The sequence below is a fragment of the Prionailurus bengalensis genome, chromosome E4 (assembly GCF_016509475.1).
Source record: "Prionailurus bengalensis isolate Pbe53 chromosome E4, Fcat_Pben_1.1_paternal_pri, whole genome shotgun sequence".
In the NCBI taxonomy this organism is placed as follows: domain Eukaryota; kingdom Metazoa; phylum Chordata; class Mammalia; order Carnivora; family Felidae; genus Prionailurus; species Prionailurus bengalensis.
This window is the reverse complement of record NC_057360.1, coordinates 42,755,605-42,767,726: the sequence shown is the minus strand read 5'-3', so window position 1 is coordinate 42,767,726 and position 12,122 is coordinate 42,755,605. Positions and strand designations below refer to the sequence as shown.

Sequence of the window (12,122 nt, the reverse complement as noted above, 5' to 3'; positions counted from 1 at the left end):
CTCTTCACACCCTCCCCTGCCTTACGTTGGGTTCTTCTGAAAGCAGGCTCGAGACTCAGACTTGGGTGAGGGCTGTTTATCCAGAGTTTCCATCTGGAAGCAAAAGAATGAGATGGGAAAGGGAGAAGAGTCAACTAAGGAGGCCAGGTTTGCTGTTAACGATGGTGGGCTCTCTTCCATGGGGGCTTCTAAAGCACGTTGTTGAAGGTACCTCCATATTGTCCTCGGAAGGAAAGGAACGGGATTGCTTATCCACCAGCTCTCGTCCCCTTTTCGGATTTGCCCTCAGGAAGGTTAATTTCCCCCACACTTGGGGGCTGGCTGCACTGACAGTGATGGCTGAGTGTTCTTCACGGCTCTGCAGAGAGCCTTCAGGAAGAAAACAGGGAGATGCTGACACACGGTCGAGTGTGGCCATCCCACAGCTGCACTGAAACCAGGACGGCAGGGGTGTTCTGCAGGCACCAAGAGCATCTGCTGAGGAGCCCTCATACCGTTGCCTGCAGTGGGTGCTTCAGGCGATGAGGGACCCAAGGGTCCAGGGACCACAGGTAATAACTTAAGGAGCTGTTTTGGCAATTGATCCATGGGCCACTAGATTTCCTGGCTGGATTTCCACTGCCTTCAGCTCCAACCAGACAGATAAGAAATCCTGACACCCCCTCGCTTCTCTGAAGGTCTGTTTCCCGCCACCACTTAAGGCACCAATTTCTATATTTGTTAGGGTTCCTGATTGTAAATATTAGAACTGACTTAGACTGATATAATTTGAAAAGGGGATTTATTGATAAAAACAGTAGATAATTCATTTTTAAAATGCTGGGGGAGGGGTGCCTGGGTGGCTCAGTCGGTTAAGCGGCCGACTTCGGCTCAGGTCATGATCTCACGGTCCGTGAGTTCTAGCCCCGCGTCGGGCTCTGTGCTGACAGCTCAGAGCCTGGAGCCCGTTTCAGATTCTGTGTCTCCCTCTCTCTGACCCTCCCCCGTTCATGCTCTCTCTCTGTCTCAAAAATAAGTAAACGTTAAAAAAAAATAAAATAAAAATAAAATAAAATAAAATAAAATAAAATGCTGGGGGGAAAAAAGGAGAATCATGTTCAAACCTGGCAGGAAAGAAAGCAACCAGACCTCAGCCAAGCCAGCCCGCCATTCAGAATTTACTGAGGGTCTCCTGGGTACAGGCTGAGGGATGCTGTATTGTGAGCTTGGGTAAACACATTCAGGAAGAGTAGAATAACCCAACCATTGAGTAAAAGGACACTTCTATTGGTCTGGAGTCCTCAGGGAAGGAGACATGCCAGCTGGATAGGTAAGGCATGAGAAATCGCCAAGGTTGTGGTCACCGGAAGACACCCTGTGCTCACCATAGCTGTGGGTACTGGGGAGGGCTCCTCTCGCTTCTTGGACCTTAGGACATAAGCCCTTCCTTCCCGTATTCTCATAGACCTCTGTTCTAAGGAAGGTTATTAGAATTAATAAGCTCAGGCATTCAGACTGTAAATCTACTTTGCTATGGGGAAAGAAAATCTTTAAAATGTATACACATTAAATCCAGTGGAGTAATTTATAGGTACCTAGCCTGATCATTGAATCCGGCTTGGCAACCACATAAGTCTGATTTGTGCAGGTTTAACTTTTAATGGCTCCTTGCTCCCTGAAGGCCTCCTTTCTTCACTCTCTAATAGGGACTGCAAGAGACTGTAGACCCTAGACTCTAGCACTTGAGTCCTATGTGCATGCTTAACCTTGCCTCAACCTTAGGGACTCATTCTGGCCTCAGTCACAATGAGTTTAAAGAGCCCTACCTACGTCAGGACCTCAGGCATACATTACCCAGTCCTGCCCTAACCTAACTGTTGGGCCTTACCTAGGCCCCAATATCTGCCTAGAAAACTTGGTAAGAATCCAGGTCCTCCAAAGCCAAGACCCAGCCTTACTCCCATCCATCTTCCCAAGATTTTTCATTCCATCATTCTGTCCAAAAATCTTTCCCAGAACCCAACCTGCTGCCAGTTCCCCTTGACACAGACCATCTACTCATTTGGCTTTCTCGTGGTTCCTGTTCATAGCACTCCTCCTACTCCCTACCAGGGTCCAACGCTGCTGGGTTTCTCTCTTTTGCCCTTTGAAGGCTTCCTTAAGACCACCAGTCCCACCACCACACATGACCATCCCCGCAAGCTCTGAGCACACTGCCTGACTAGATTTCCCTCACTGCTTACAGCAGGGCCTGCCTGCCCACCCCGGGTGAGTAGGACTGGTTTTTCTCTCCTGACCACACCTGGTCTGCCCCTTTTTACTGTTTCCTGAGTTCTAGACTACCATTTATAACACATTTTATTTTTTTCCTTGAACCTGCCTGCTTATAATTTGTGCCAGCCCCAGATAATGGTTCTTTTGTGCGAGTTTCCAGGAATGAACAATCCATTGATTTCAGGTAAAAGCTGTTCTCTCTACAAGAGAATGGCTTCAATCAACTTGTTTATTCCTATGAGAAAACAACCTTTCTCTTATCTGTACGTTATTACATTTTGTTCATTCACTTAACTCATATTTATTGAGCAGTACTATATACCAGGCACTCTGTTAAGAGCTAAGAATATAGAGACTATTAATGCATAGTTCTTACCCTCAAAGGGCTCTCAGTCCAGAGGAATAAAAAGTCCTATATATATTTAAAAAATACAAAGCAACATAGTAAGTGCTATTTTATTTGAAGCATGAGCAAGATCTGATTAATTTTTTAAATTATTTTTATTATTGTAGGGGATATTTGACTAGGGTCATACATGCAGAAAAGATGGGAACTGGGCCTAGGAAGCCTTGAATATGCCTAGGTCTCAACCTGCTGGACAGCACCCAGAGGGCAGGGGTGGTGAAGCAGCTACTGGATGCGGACAGGCATTTGGGAAGGAAGCTGAGAAGGTTCCAGAAGTGAATGGAAGTGAGAACATTAATTAAGTAAAACTCATCGATCCAGGATGTGTATGTCAGTCAATCATCATTGTTTAGCAAATGAACTCCCTTCCAGCAAATCACTCTATATCTTAGAAATGCACTTTGTATTATTGGAAACTAAACTCAAGGGGGTCCAAGAAGTTAAGGAAATATAAGTCAGCTAATTCCCCTATGTCTTTATTTTTTTTTTCAACGTTTTTATTTTTATTTTTGGGACAGAGAGAGACAGAGCATGAACGGGGGAGGGGCAGAGAGAGAGGGAGACACCGAATCGGAAACAGGCTCCAGGCTCTGAGCCATCAGCCCAGAGCCTGACGCGGGGCTCGAACTCACGGACCGCGAGATCGTGACCTGGCTGAAGTCGGACGCTTAACCGACTGCGCCACCCAGGCACCCCTCCCCTATGTCTTTATAGGGAGTACAGGATGACACATGTTGTTGGGTCAGGCCAAAATTATATGCACCATCTTATGTGATATGGACCAGAAGAATTAACAACAAATAATGGGTAAAAGATGGGCTTCAATAAAAACAAAAATTTTAAAACCCACCCTTCTTTTTTTTTTAGAATCAAGAACGTTTTTGAATGAGAGGAAGTTTGTATAACATAAAATTAATCATTTTAAAGTTAACAATTCAGTGGCATTTAGTACACTCATGATGTTGTGCAACCTCTACCTCTGTCTACTTCCAAAAATATTTTCATCACTCCCAAAGGAGACCCTGTACACTTAAACAGTCACTCTCTGCTCCTCTCCTCCTCAACAACCACTCATCTGCTTTCTATATTTATGGGCTCTTCTATCAGGACATTTCACATAAATGGAATCATGCAATATGTGACCTTCTATGTCTGGTTTCTTTTACTTAGCACAATGTTTTTGAAGTTCGCCCATGCTGTAACTGAAGTCCTTATAAGGACTTCATTCCTTCTTATGGCTAATACCCCATTGTACATATATAGCACAGTTTGTCTATCCATTCATTCCATCAAGGGGTGTTTGCGTTGTTTCCGCTTTTTGGCTACTGTGAATAGTACTACTATGAATACATGTGTATAAGTATTTGTTGGAGTACTGTTTTTAAATGCTTTGGTCTACATCAAGGAGTAGAATTGTGGGGCCATACGGTAATTCCATGTTTCACTTTTTGAAGAATCAGCCATTGATTCTTAACCAGGAAATGCTGTATACCAGCCAGAAACCATAGAGAAAAATGATCATAGGACTCTAAAATCCTATACATGGGGGGATTTGGGAAGATACTCTTGGCTGATGATCAAACCCAATTCTTTGTTTTCCTGAACACACAGCTAGACTACAGTTCCCACTCTCTCTCAGAACTTGGTGAGGCCATGTGTCTGTCCGTGCCAGTAGAATATGACCAGAAGTAATGTGTGGCGATTCCAGGTCTGGCTTGTAAAAACCACCACAGGCAATCCTCCGTGCTCTTTGCTCTTTGTCAGGCTCTACACAGACAAGATGGTGGCCTTAGAGGACACATATCAAAGATGGAAGAACCACCAGATGGAAGCACCCTAAGTTCCAGAATTACCACTTGGAGGACAATTGCTACCAGTTAGGAATATTTGTTTTAGACTTAAAATGAGTGAAAAACAAACTTTTATTGTGTTAAGTCATGAGAGTTTATGAGTACTCCATGATGGCTGCTAGCATGACCTTATCCTTACCCTAAAAGGTGAACGAGAAGGCCACACCTTGCTCAGATAGCCATGATGCTTGAGCCTTGTGTGAGGAATCGAGGGTTAAGAAGAGCCCAGAAGGCCAGGGCAGCTGGAGACTGGGGTAGATTTGGGCCCACCGTTTGTCTGGGGCTTTCCCAGAGAGAAGTTCAGGACCTGGTCTCTGGAAAGCTTACACAGGACAGCAGCAGGATAGGCCGGAACCATGACTAGCTGTGATGTCCTTAAAGTAAGGAGAGAAATGAGGCCTCTGTACCTAGAAAAGTGTTTCAATCAGATAAAAAAAAAAAAAAAAGTGAATTAAAAAAAAAGTGCTTCTGGGGCGCCTGGGTGGCGCAGTCGGTTAAGCGTCCGACTTCAGCCAGGTCACGATCTCGCGGTCCGTGAGTTCGAGCCCCGCGTCAGGCTCTGGGCTGATGGCTCGGAGCCTGGAGCCTGTTTCCGATTCTGTGTCTCCCTCTCTCTCTGCCCCTCCCCCGTTCATGCTCTGTCTCTCTCTGTCCCAAAAATAAATAAACGTTGAAAAAAAAAATTAAAAAAAAAAAAAAAAAAGTGCTTCTGTGACTAGACTGAATAGATTTGATCTTCCTTAGATTCAGAAGTCTGTTGATGTTCATCTGTTTTTATGCTTTGTTGCTTCCTTTGATAATTTTCCATCTGTCTTCTCTTTGTTTCTTAAGAAAGTTCCATAGGAAAATTCCAAATCAGACTCTGATAGGGAACAATGGGCAGTCACGACAAATTTAGGGCAGCATGGTGAGGAGAAAGAGCACCTCTAGAGGCCAGGTGAGATAGTGTAGGGATTGTTTCTTAATCTGGGTATCTTGGTATGTGAAACAGGTAATTGTTTCGTGTGCAAGACTATCCCCAATTCTATCAGATTTGTCAGGATCCTTGGCCCTGCCCATTAAAGAGCAGTAGAGTGCCAATCATTGTGACAATCAAAACTCCTCCAGACACTTCCAACACACGTAGGCAGGGCAGGACCCTAATCCCCGGGTTGAGAATCATTGAATGAAGGGTAGAAAAACCAAGTGAAAGGAGATTTACAGATCTGAGGGAGACTTATCAGGGACCCCTGAAAATGTCCCTGCCTTCTTCATAGCAGGTTTCCTCTCTAGAACCTTTGTAAAGACTCTCTCCCTCTTAAGTCTTTTCACTGACTACCTATTCCCTAGACCTCTCTATCCTCCTTTTTCCTTTGGCCCCTACCTGTTCCTCCCACTCTCCAGTGTGGATCAAGATTTTCTGATTTTAATTGTCTCAAAGATGCTTTTTTCCCCCACCGCTTCCAACCTCAGACCTCAGACCTTCCTGCTGGCTTGTTATTAGGACCACATACTTTAGTGTGTGTATAAAGCCCATCTTATTGCCTCTGTTGATCTGGGCATCCAAGACCCTCCAGGTTAGGAGAACAGCATCAACAAAGGTCGGTGTCAGGAGGAAGTCTAGAGTGATGGAAAGAATGACAGACATTTTGGCAGTAGGCTTTGGAGTATACTAAGAAAGACGGTGGGAGAGCCAGGCTGGAGGCAAATAATTCAGTCTTCACTTGGATGATGTGTACGAGGAAAATGCCCAACCATTTCTGGTACAGCTGTGAGGTGTAGGCCTTTCAAGATGGGGACACCATAGGAGATCTGAATCCCTGGGGGTCTGAGGCAGGAGGGAACTGAGCACATAGGACAATGCCAGATGAAAGAGATGAGGGTATCTTCTTGTCTTTAATTCTGGGAACCCCCTAGTTAGAATCAGATGCCTGTCATGACAGTGAATGAGAGGAGACACTCTTTGGGAAGGAGCCCTTGAGAACTGGCAAAGAATGGAACTCAATGATTGAACTCAATCAATTGAACTCAAGGTTATTAGGTCATTGGCTAGGGTTCCCCCTGACACACAAAAATCCCTCACACAAAAAGGTCCTCTCTCCCAGTACAGAACAGTAAACCATACTGAATGCATTTACTGATGAATTCAATCAGGCAATTTGTCTATCTCCCAATTACCATTTTCTCTTCATTGTAGTATGCATCTATCTCCCTGCTTCCCCTACATACATTTGAACATTTCTGAAATAGAGATGTGTCTTAAAATAGAGTGCATGTGTGTTGTAAAGTTTCTTTCTTTTTTGAAGCAGCTATTAAATCAATGGTGCATCTTATAATCAATGGTATATTAGAATTGAGGAAATAAGGTAATTACCAAAATTGATCTCCCATTTTGATGTAGTATAGACAAGATTATTCACTGGGCACCTGGAAACACCTGTGCTTACTCTTGCATGGAAAACTGTTTGTAGACAGCTTCAGCGGGATCTGCATGCATGCGCACGCACACACACACACGCCTCTATGGTGCTGGCTGGCTATGGGTTTGGATGTCATCATATCCTTAGGGAACCCAGAGAAATACACAAGATGTGCTAAATCCCACCCCCTCTCGGAAATGTCATGAACAAATTGCTTTTGGCTCACTCTGTGGCTGACTGTGCTGCTGATTGGTCTCAGTGAGGGGCAAGGACTCTGTTCCTGGCAGGAGACAAGACCTGGCCAATGAGATTCAGGCAGGCGGATTTGATGGTTGCTACCAATACAGAAGTATCCTGAAAGCTGAGGTGCCCCCCATCTGGCACACCAGCCCTGGTCCCCTTGGGGGCCCAACCACTCTACAGAAGCCCCCATTGTTTAACCATCTGTTCTCACTCCCTGACATGGCATGGTTATCTTCCCTCTTCCTAGAAGAAAGGAGGGATGTGGGTAATGGGGTGATCAAGGCTTGTCATGAGGAGAACAAGATGATGGATCACCATTAAACCTCATCAGCTAGGCCAAGGTAGTGGAGAATGTGAACAAGTGGTTTGACAAGGCAGCAGGCCTCTGCTGGAGATTTCAAGAACTTTCCATCAGCCAGAGTCAAGAGCTATGATGAAGCACATGCTAAAAGAGATAAGAAGTTACTCAATTCTCCAAACCTTTAAGTCTCTAAGCCTTACATGGGCTTCAGAGTAGGTTCCCTGCCCCAGATCTTCCCTCCTTGGAAGAAGTGGTACCCAGTGAACAAGGACCCACTCTTCTCAATCTGAGGCCTCAGGGATTCTTAACGAACCTAGGATCAGGCTATGTTGACATAAAGAATGTCCTTCCTGGCACCATCCCACAATGGCCTCTCTGGCTAGGACCAACCTAAATTTTGTGGCCGTGGAGATTTCCTGGACAGAGCATTTTGCCTCTACCTGGTTGCCTTTGAGGGGTGTCTTTAGGGTGGAATGGGGTGGAATGGGATAAGGAATAAGCTTTGACCACGATCCAGACCTGCATGCTTGGCTCTTTCCCTCCTACCAAGGGAGAGGAAAACTGATCCAGTGGACCAAATGCAGCAGCCACTGGCAGGGAAGCAGTGGCAGCCCCACTGAAGGATCATCCCCACCCTCACTGCATAATGTCTGCAGAAAAACCCTGAGGAGATTGATCAGGCAGTGTCTATGCATTGTAATTTCACTTAATGCTATTAAGGGGGCAGTTTGGGCCATTTGCTAGAAAAGGCTGGCAAGGTTCCAGAATCCTTGGCTAATGAATCTCAAGTATTAATCCCATTAGTCTTCTACTGTCTGCCACTTCTAACTGGGTCCCTCCCTCTCCCCCCAATCTTCCTTTCCCTGGAGGAAGCTCCCTGATGCCTGAGGCTCATGGCATGTTCCTGTTAACAAGACTGGGTTGGCCTTGCTCACCAGGCTAGTTTTACCACAAATTGAAAGAGCAGCTTGGGCAGTCACTCATATAGGTTGACTGGGGCAATTTCCTCAGGAGAATCATAGAGTCTCAGTTTGATGACCTCCAAGAAGTCATGGAATTCTCCCTTTTTTCCCTTTATATCAGTGATTAACAATCTTTAGGGCACTCACACACGTGCACACACACACACACACACACAAACACAATCACCTCAATATCTGCATTTCTAAGAGACATGTTTTACATTCTTATGCAGGTGGTTCATGGACCATACCTTTAGAGACCTGATTAATAGCATCTCCGATGGATGGTGTCTGCTCTCTGATTGGATAGCTCTGCAAGTCTAATCCTTATCTCATATGATCACTCTTCTTGTATTTGGACCTAGGCCCTGTAAGTCCACGGGGCATAGGACAAGAGTAACAGCTATAGAGTGACACAAATGTGAGATCACATTCCAGTTCTGCTACGTACCTCCTGTGTGATTTAGGGCACACAACAGGCTATACGGATGGTTGGGGCCCCCACTACTGGCTATTATAAGTTCTGGGCAGGAGTGAAGCTGCAGGGTAATTTTAGTCTGTATCCTACTCTGAATCTTGTAATTTGGGACAAACATAAATAAGTCTGTTTCCTCATTTATGAAATGGAAAATATAATGCACTGGGGACTTCTGCTTCTGGGATGATGGAATAGACATAATTTCCCCTGTTCTTCCTGCTAAGTACATCTAAAAATGCTGGATGTTACATATAACACAAACCTAAGAAAACTCTGAAAGGTAGAGAGCCAAAGGCTAGGGACTGGCTAAGGACCTCAGTACCTGTGCAATGACAAGGTAGTGAGGTCCTTGGGTTTTCTTTTTGCCCCATTCATCCCAGTCATAGAAGAAGCCAGCAACCCAGAAAAACCAATAGGAACATAAAAACAAAACAAACAAACAAACAAAAACTTAGCAAAAGCCTAGTTAAGCCAAAGGACCAGGAAAGAGGACATCTAGCAAGACAGAAAATTTTAAGACAATAACTATTCCACTCCAGCTAATCCCCACAGAGAAAACTGTGGTCCTATCTCCACCATTGCCAGCAAAGATTAAATAGGAAGCTTACACTTCCACCCTCACAAAAGTAAATGAGGTTCCTAACATACCTGCCAGGATGTTGTCAGAGAAGCCCAAGTAGTGAGACGGGACTTTCATCCCTAATGGCTGGAAACAAGATACCACCCACCATGGTGTTAGTGGAGATCACATGGGAAGCTTGGACTTCCCACCCCCACCCAGAAGTAATGAGGCTTTCTTCCCCTTCTCCACTGGAGTGGTATTGGAGGAGAACTAATGAAAAGTCAGGACTTTCACTGTCAATGAGTGGTAACAAAACCTCCTCACCACTGTGTGGAGATTGATGTGATGTGGGGCCCAGAGTCAAGAAAGAATTCTTGAGAAGTTTTTGGTGCAAAAGGTGGTTTTATTAAAACATGGGGACAGAAAGAGCTGCCTGGGGATTGCAAGGAACAGTCGATTACATACTTTTAAGTTAGTGGGGGTTAGGGATAGCCTAAGTCTCTAAGGAATTTGGAAGCAAGGCTTCCAGCAGCTTGAGAAGCTAGTTGCTGTTAAGGTAAGGTTATTTACTACTGTTTAGTAAAACATTAGTCATGAGACCCTTCAGATGTATATCAGTGGGCCATATGTTTGAAGGATGATTGTTAACATATATCTTGGCAGGGGAGTTAGAGATAAAGAAAGTTTCCAAAGGGATTTTTATTTTTATTTATTTTAATGTTTCCTTATTTATTTTGAGAGAGAGACAGAGAGCATGAGCGGAGGATGGACAGAGAGAGAGAGAGAGAGACAGAATCCAAAGCAGGCTCCAGGCACCGAGCTCTCAGCACAGAGCCCAGCACAGGGCTCGAACCCACGAACCTGTGAGATCATGACCTGAGCTGAAGTTGGATGCTTAACTGACTGAGCCACCCAGGTGCCCCCAAAGGGACTTTTATATATTAAAGAAGACTTACAGGATCCTGGAGGTCTGGCTAATGCCAAGCTAAGATTGCTTTTTGCCTCTAGCAAAGCATTAATATTCCTTGAGGAAGGTCACTTTGTCTGTCTCAAGAACTTGTCAGTGGGCTGCAAGTTGGAAGGAAATTTACATTTGCAAAAAATGTTCTCCACATAAGAGACCATATGTGAAGGGGAATTCCCACCCCTGACCAGTAGCAATGAGGAACATTCCTCCTTGGCTGTCAGCAGCAGCTGAGTGGGGAACCAGACTTCTGCCTTCATCTGATAAGGTGGTTATCCCATGCTCACCCCATTCCCCTACCAGAGCTTTGTCTGAGAAAGCCAGATAAAATAGAAGGTTTAAATAAGATGTGGAATCTCATAACATTAAAAAAAAATGTGTATCCAGGTTTCAATAAATCATTTGTCATACCAAGAACCAGGAAGATCTCAAACTAAATGAAAATAAAAAGACAATCAATAGATGCCAAAACCAAAATGACAAAGATGTTACAATTATCTGACAAAGATTTTAAAGCACTCATGATAAAATGCTTCAACAAGGAGTTATTGAAACAAGTGAGGAAAAGTCTCAGCAAAGATATAGAAGGTATAAAGGAGAACCAAGCGGAAATTTTATGATTTGACAATACAATACTCAACATAAAAAGCTCAGCAGATGGGCTCAACAATAGAATGAAGGAAGCAGAAAAAAAGAATCAGTGTACTTGAAGATACAACAATAGAAATTACCAAATTTAAATAACTGAGGGAAAATAGACTGAAAACAAATTAACAGAGCCTCAGGAATCTGTGGGACTGTAACAAAAGCTCTAGAGTCCATGTCTTCAGAGTCCCATGAGAAGAAAAAGAGGGCAGGGCTGAAATAACATTTGAAGAACTAATGGCTGAAAACCCCCCAAGTTTGACAAAAGATATAAACCTACAGAGTGAACCACAAACAATGTAAACAAATACAAAAATCCATACCAAAACACATCATAATTATGCTTCTGAAATCTAAAGACAAAAACCTGGACACAGTTCAGAGAAAAATGGCACTACCTATAGGAGAAAAATAATTTCAATGACAGTGGATTCCTCACCAGAAGTTATGGAGGCCAGAGTAAAGTGACACAACATTTTTCAAGAAGTGAAAGAGAAGAACTGTCAACCTTACAATGGTATAGTCAACAAAATATTCACCAAGAATGAAGGGAATATGAGCTATTCTCAGATGAAGAAAAACTACAGAATTTGTCACTAGTAGTTCTTCCCTAAAAGAATGGCTAAAGGACATTTTTGAAACAGAACAGTAGTTATAAAAGAAGGAATCTTGGAATATCAGGAAGGAAAAAGAAAAATAGAGTAAACATATGCGTAAATATGATAAACTTTCCTTCTTGACCTTCTTGAGTTTTCTAAATTATATTTGATAGTTGAAGGGAATATTATGACACAGTCTGATGTGGTTCTAAATATTTGTAGAGGAAGGGGCTCCTGGGTGACTCAGTTGGTTAAGTGTCCGATTCTTGATCTCAGCTCAGGTCATGCTCTCAAGGTTTCATGCATTCATGGCTTGAACGCTGACCATGCAGAGTCTGCTTGAGATTCTCTCTCTCCCTCTCTCTCTGTCCCTCCCCTGCTCATGCTTTCTCTGTCTCTCTCAAAATAAATAAATAAACTTAAAAAATAAATGTTTGTAGAAGAAATTTATAAGAAAATT

At 43.7% G+C, this 12,122-nt stretch overlaps 1 pseudogene; it reads right to left on the bottom strand.

Annotated features, from left to right (window-relative positions):
• Positions 1-9,589, bottom strand: part of LOC122475917 — an 80,634-nt pseudogene extending 71,045 nt beyond the window's left edge.
• Between the last annotated feature and the right edge of the window lie 2,533 nt (positions 9,590-12,122).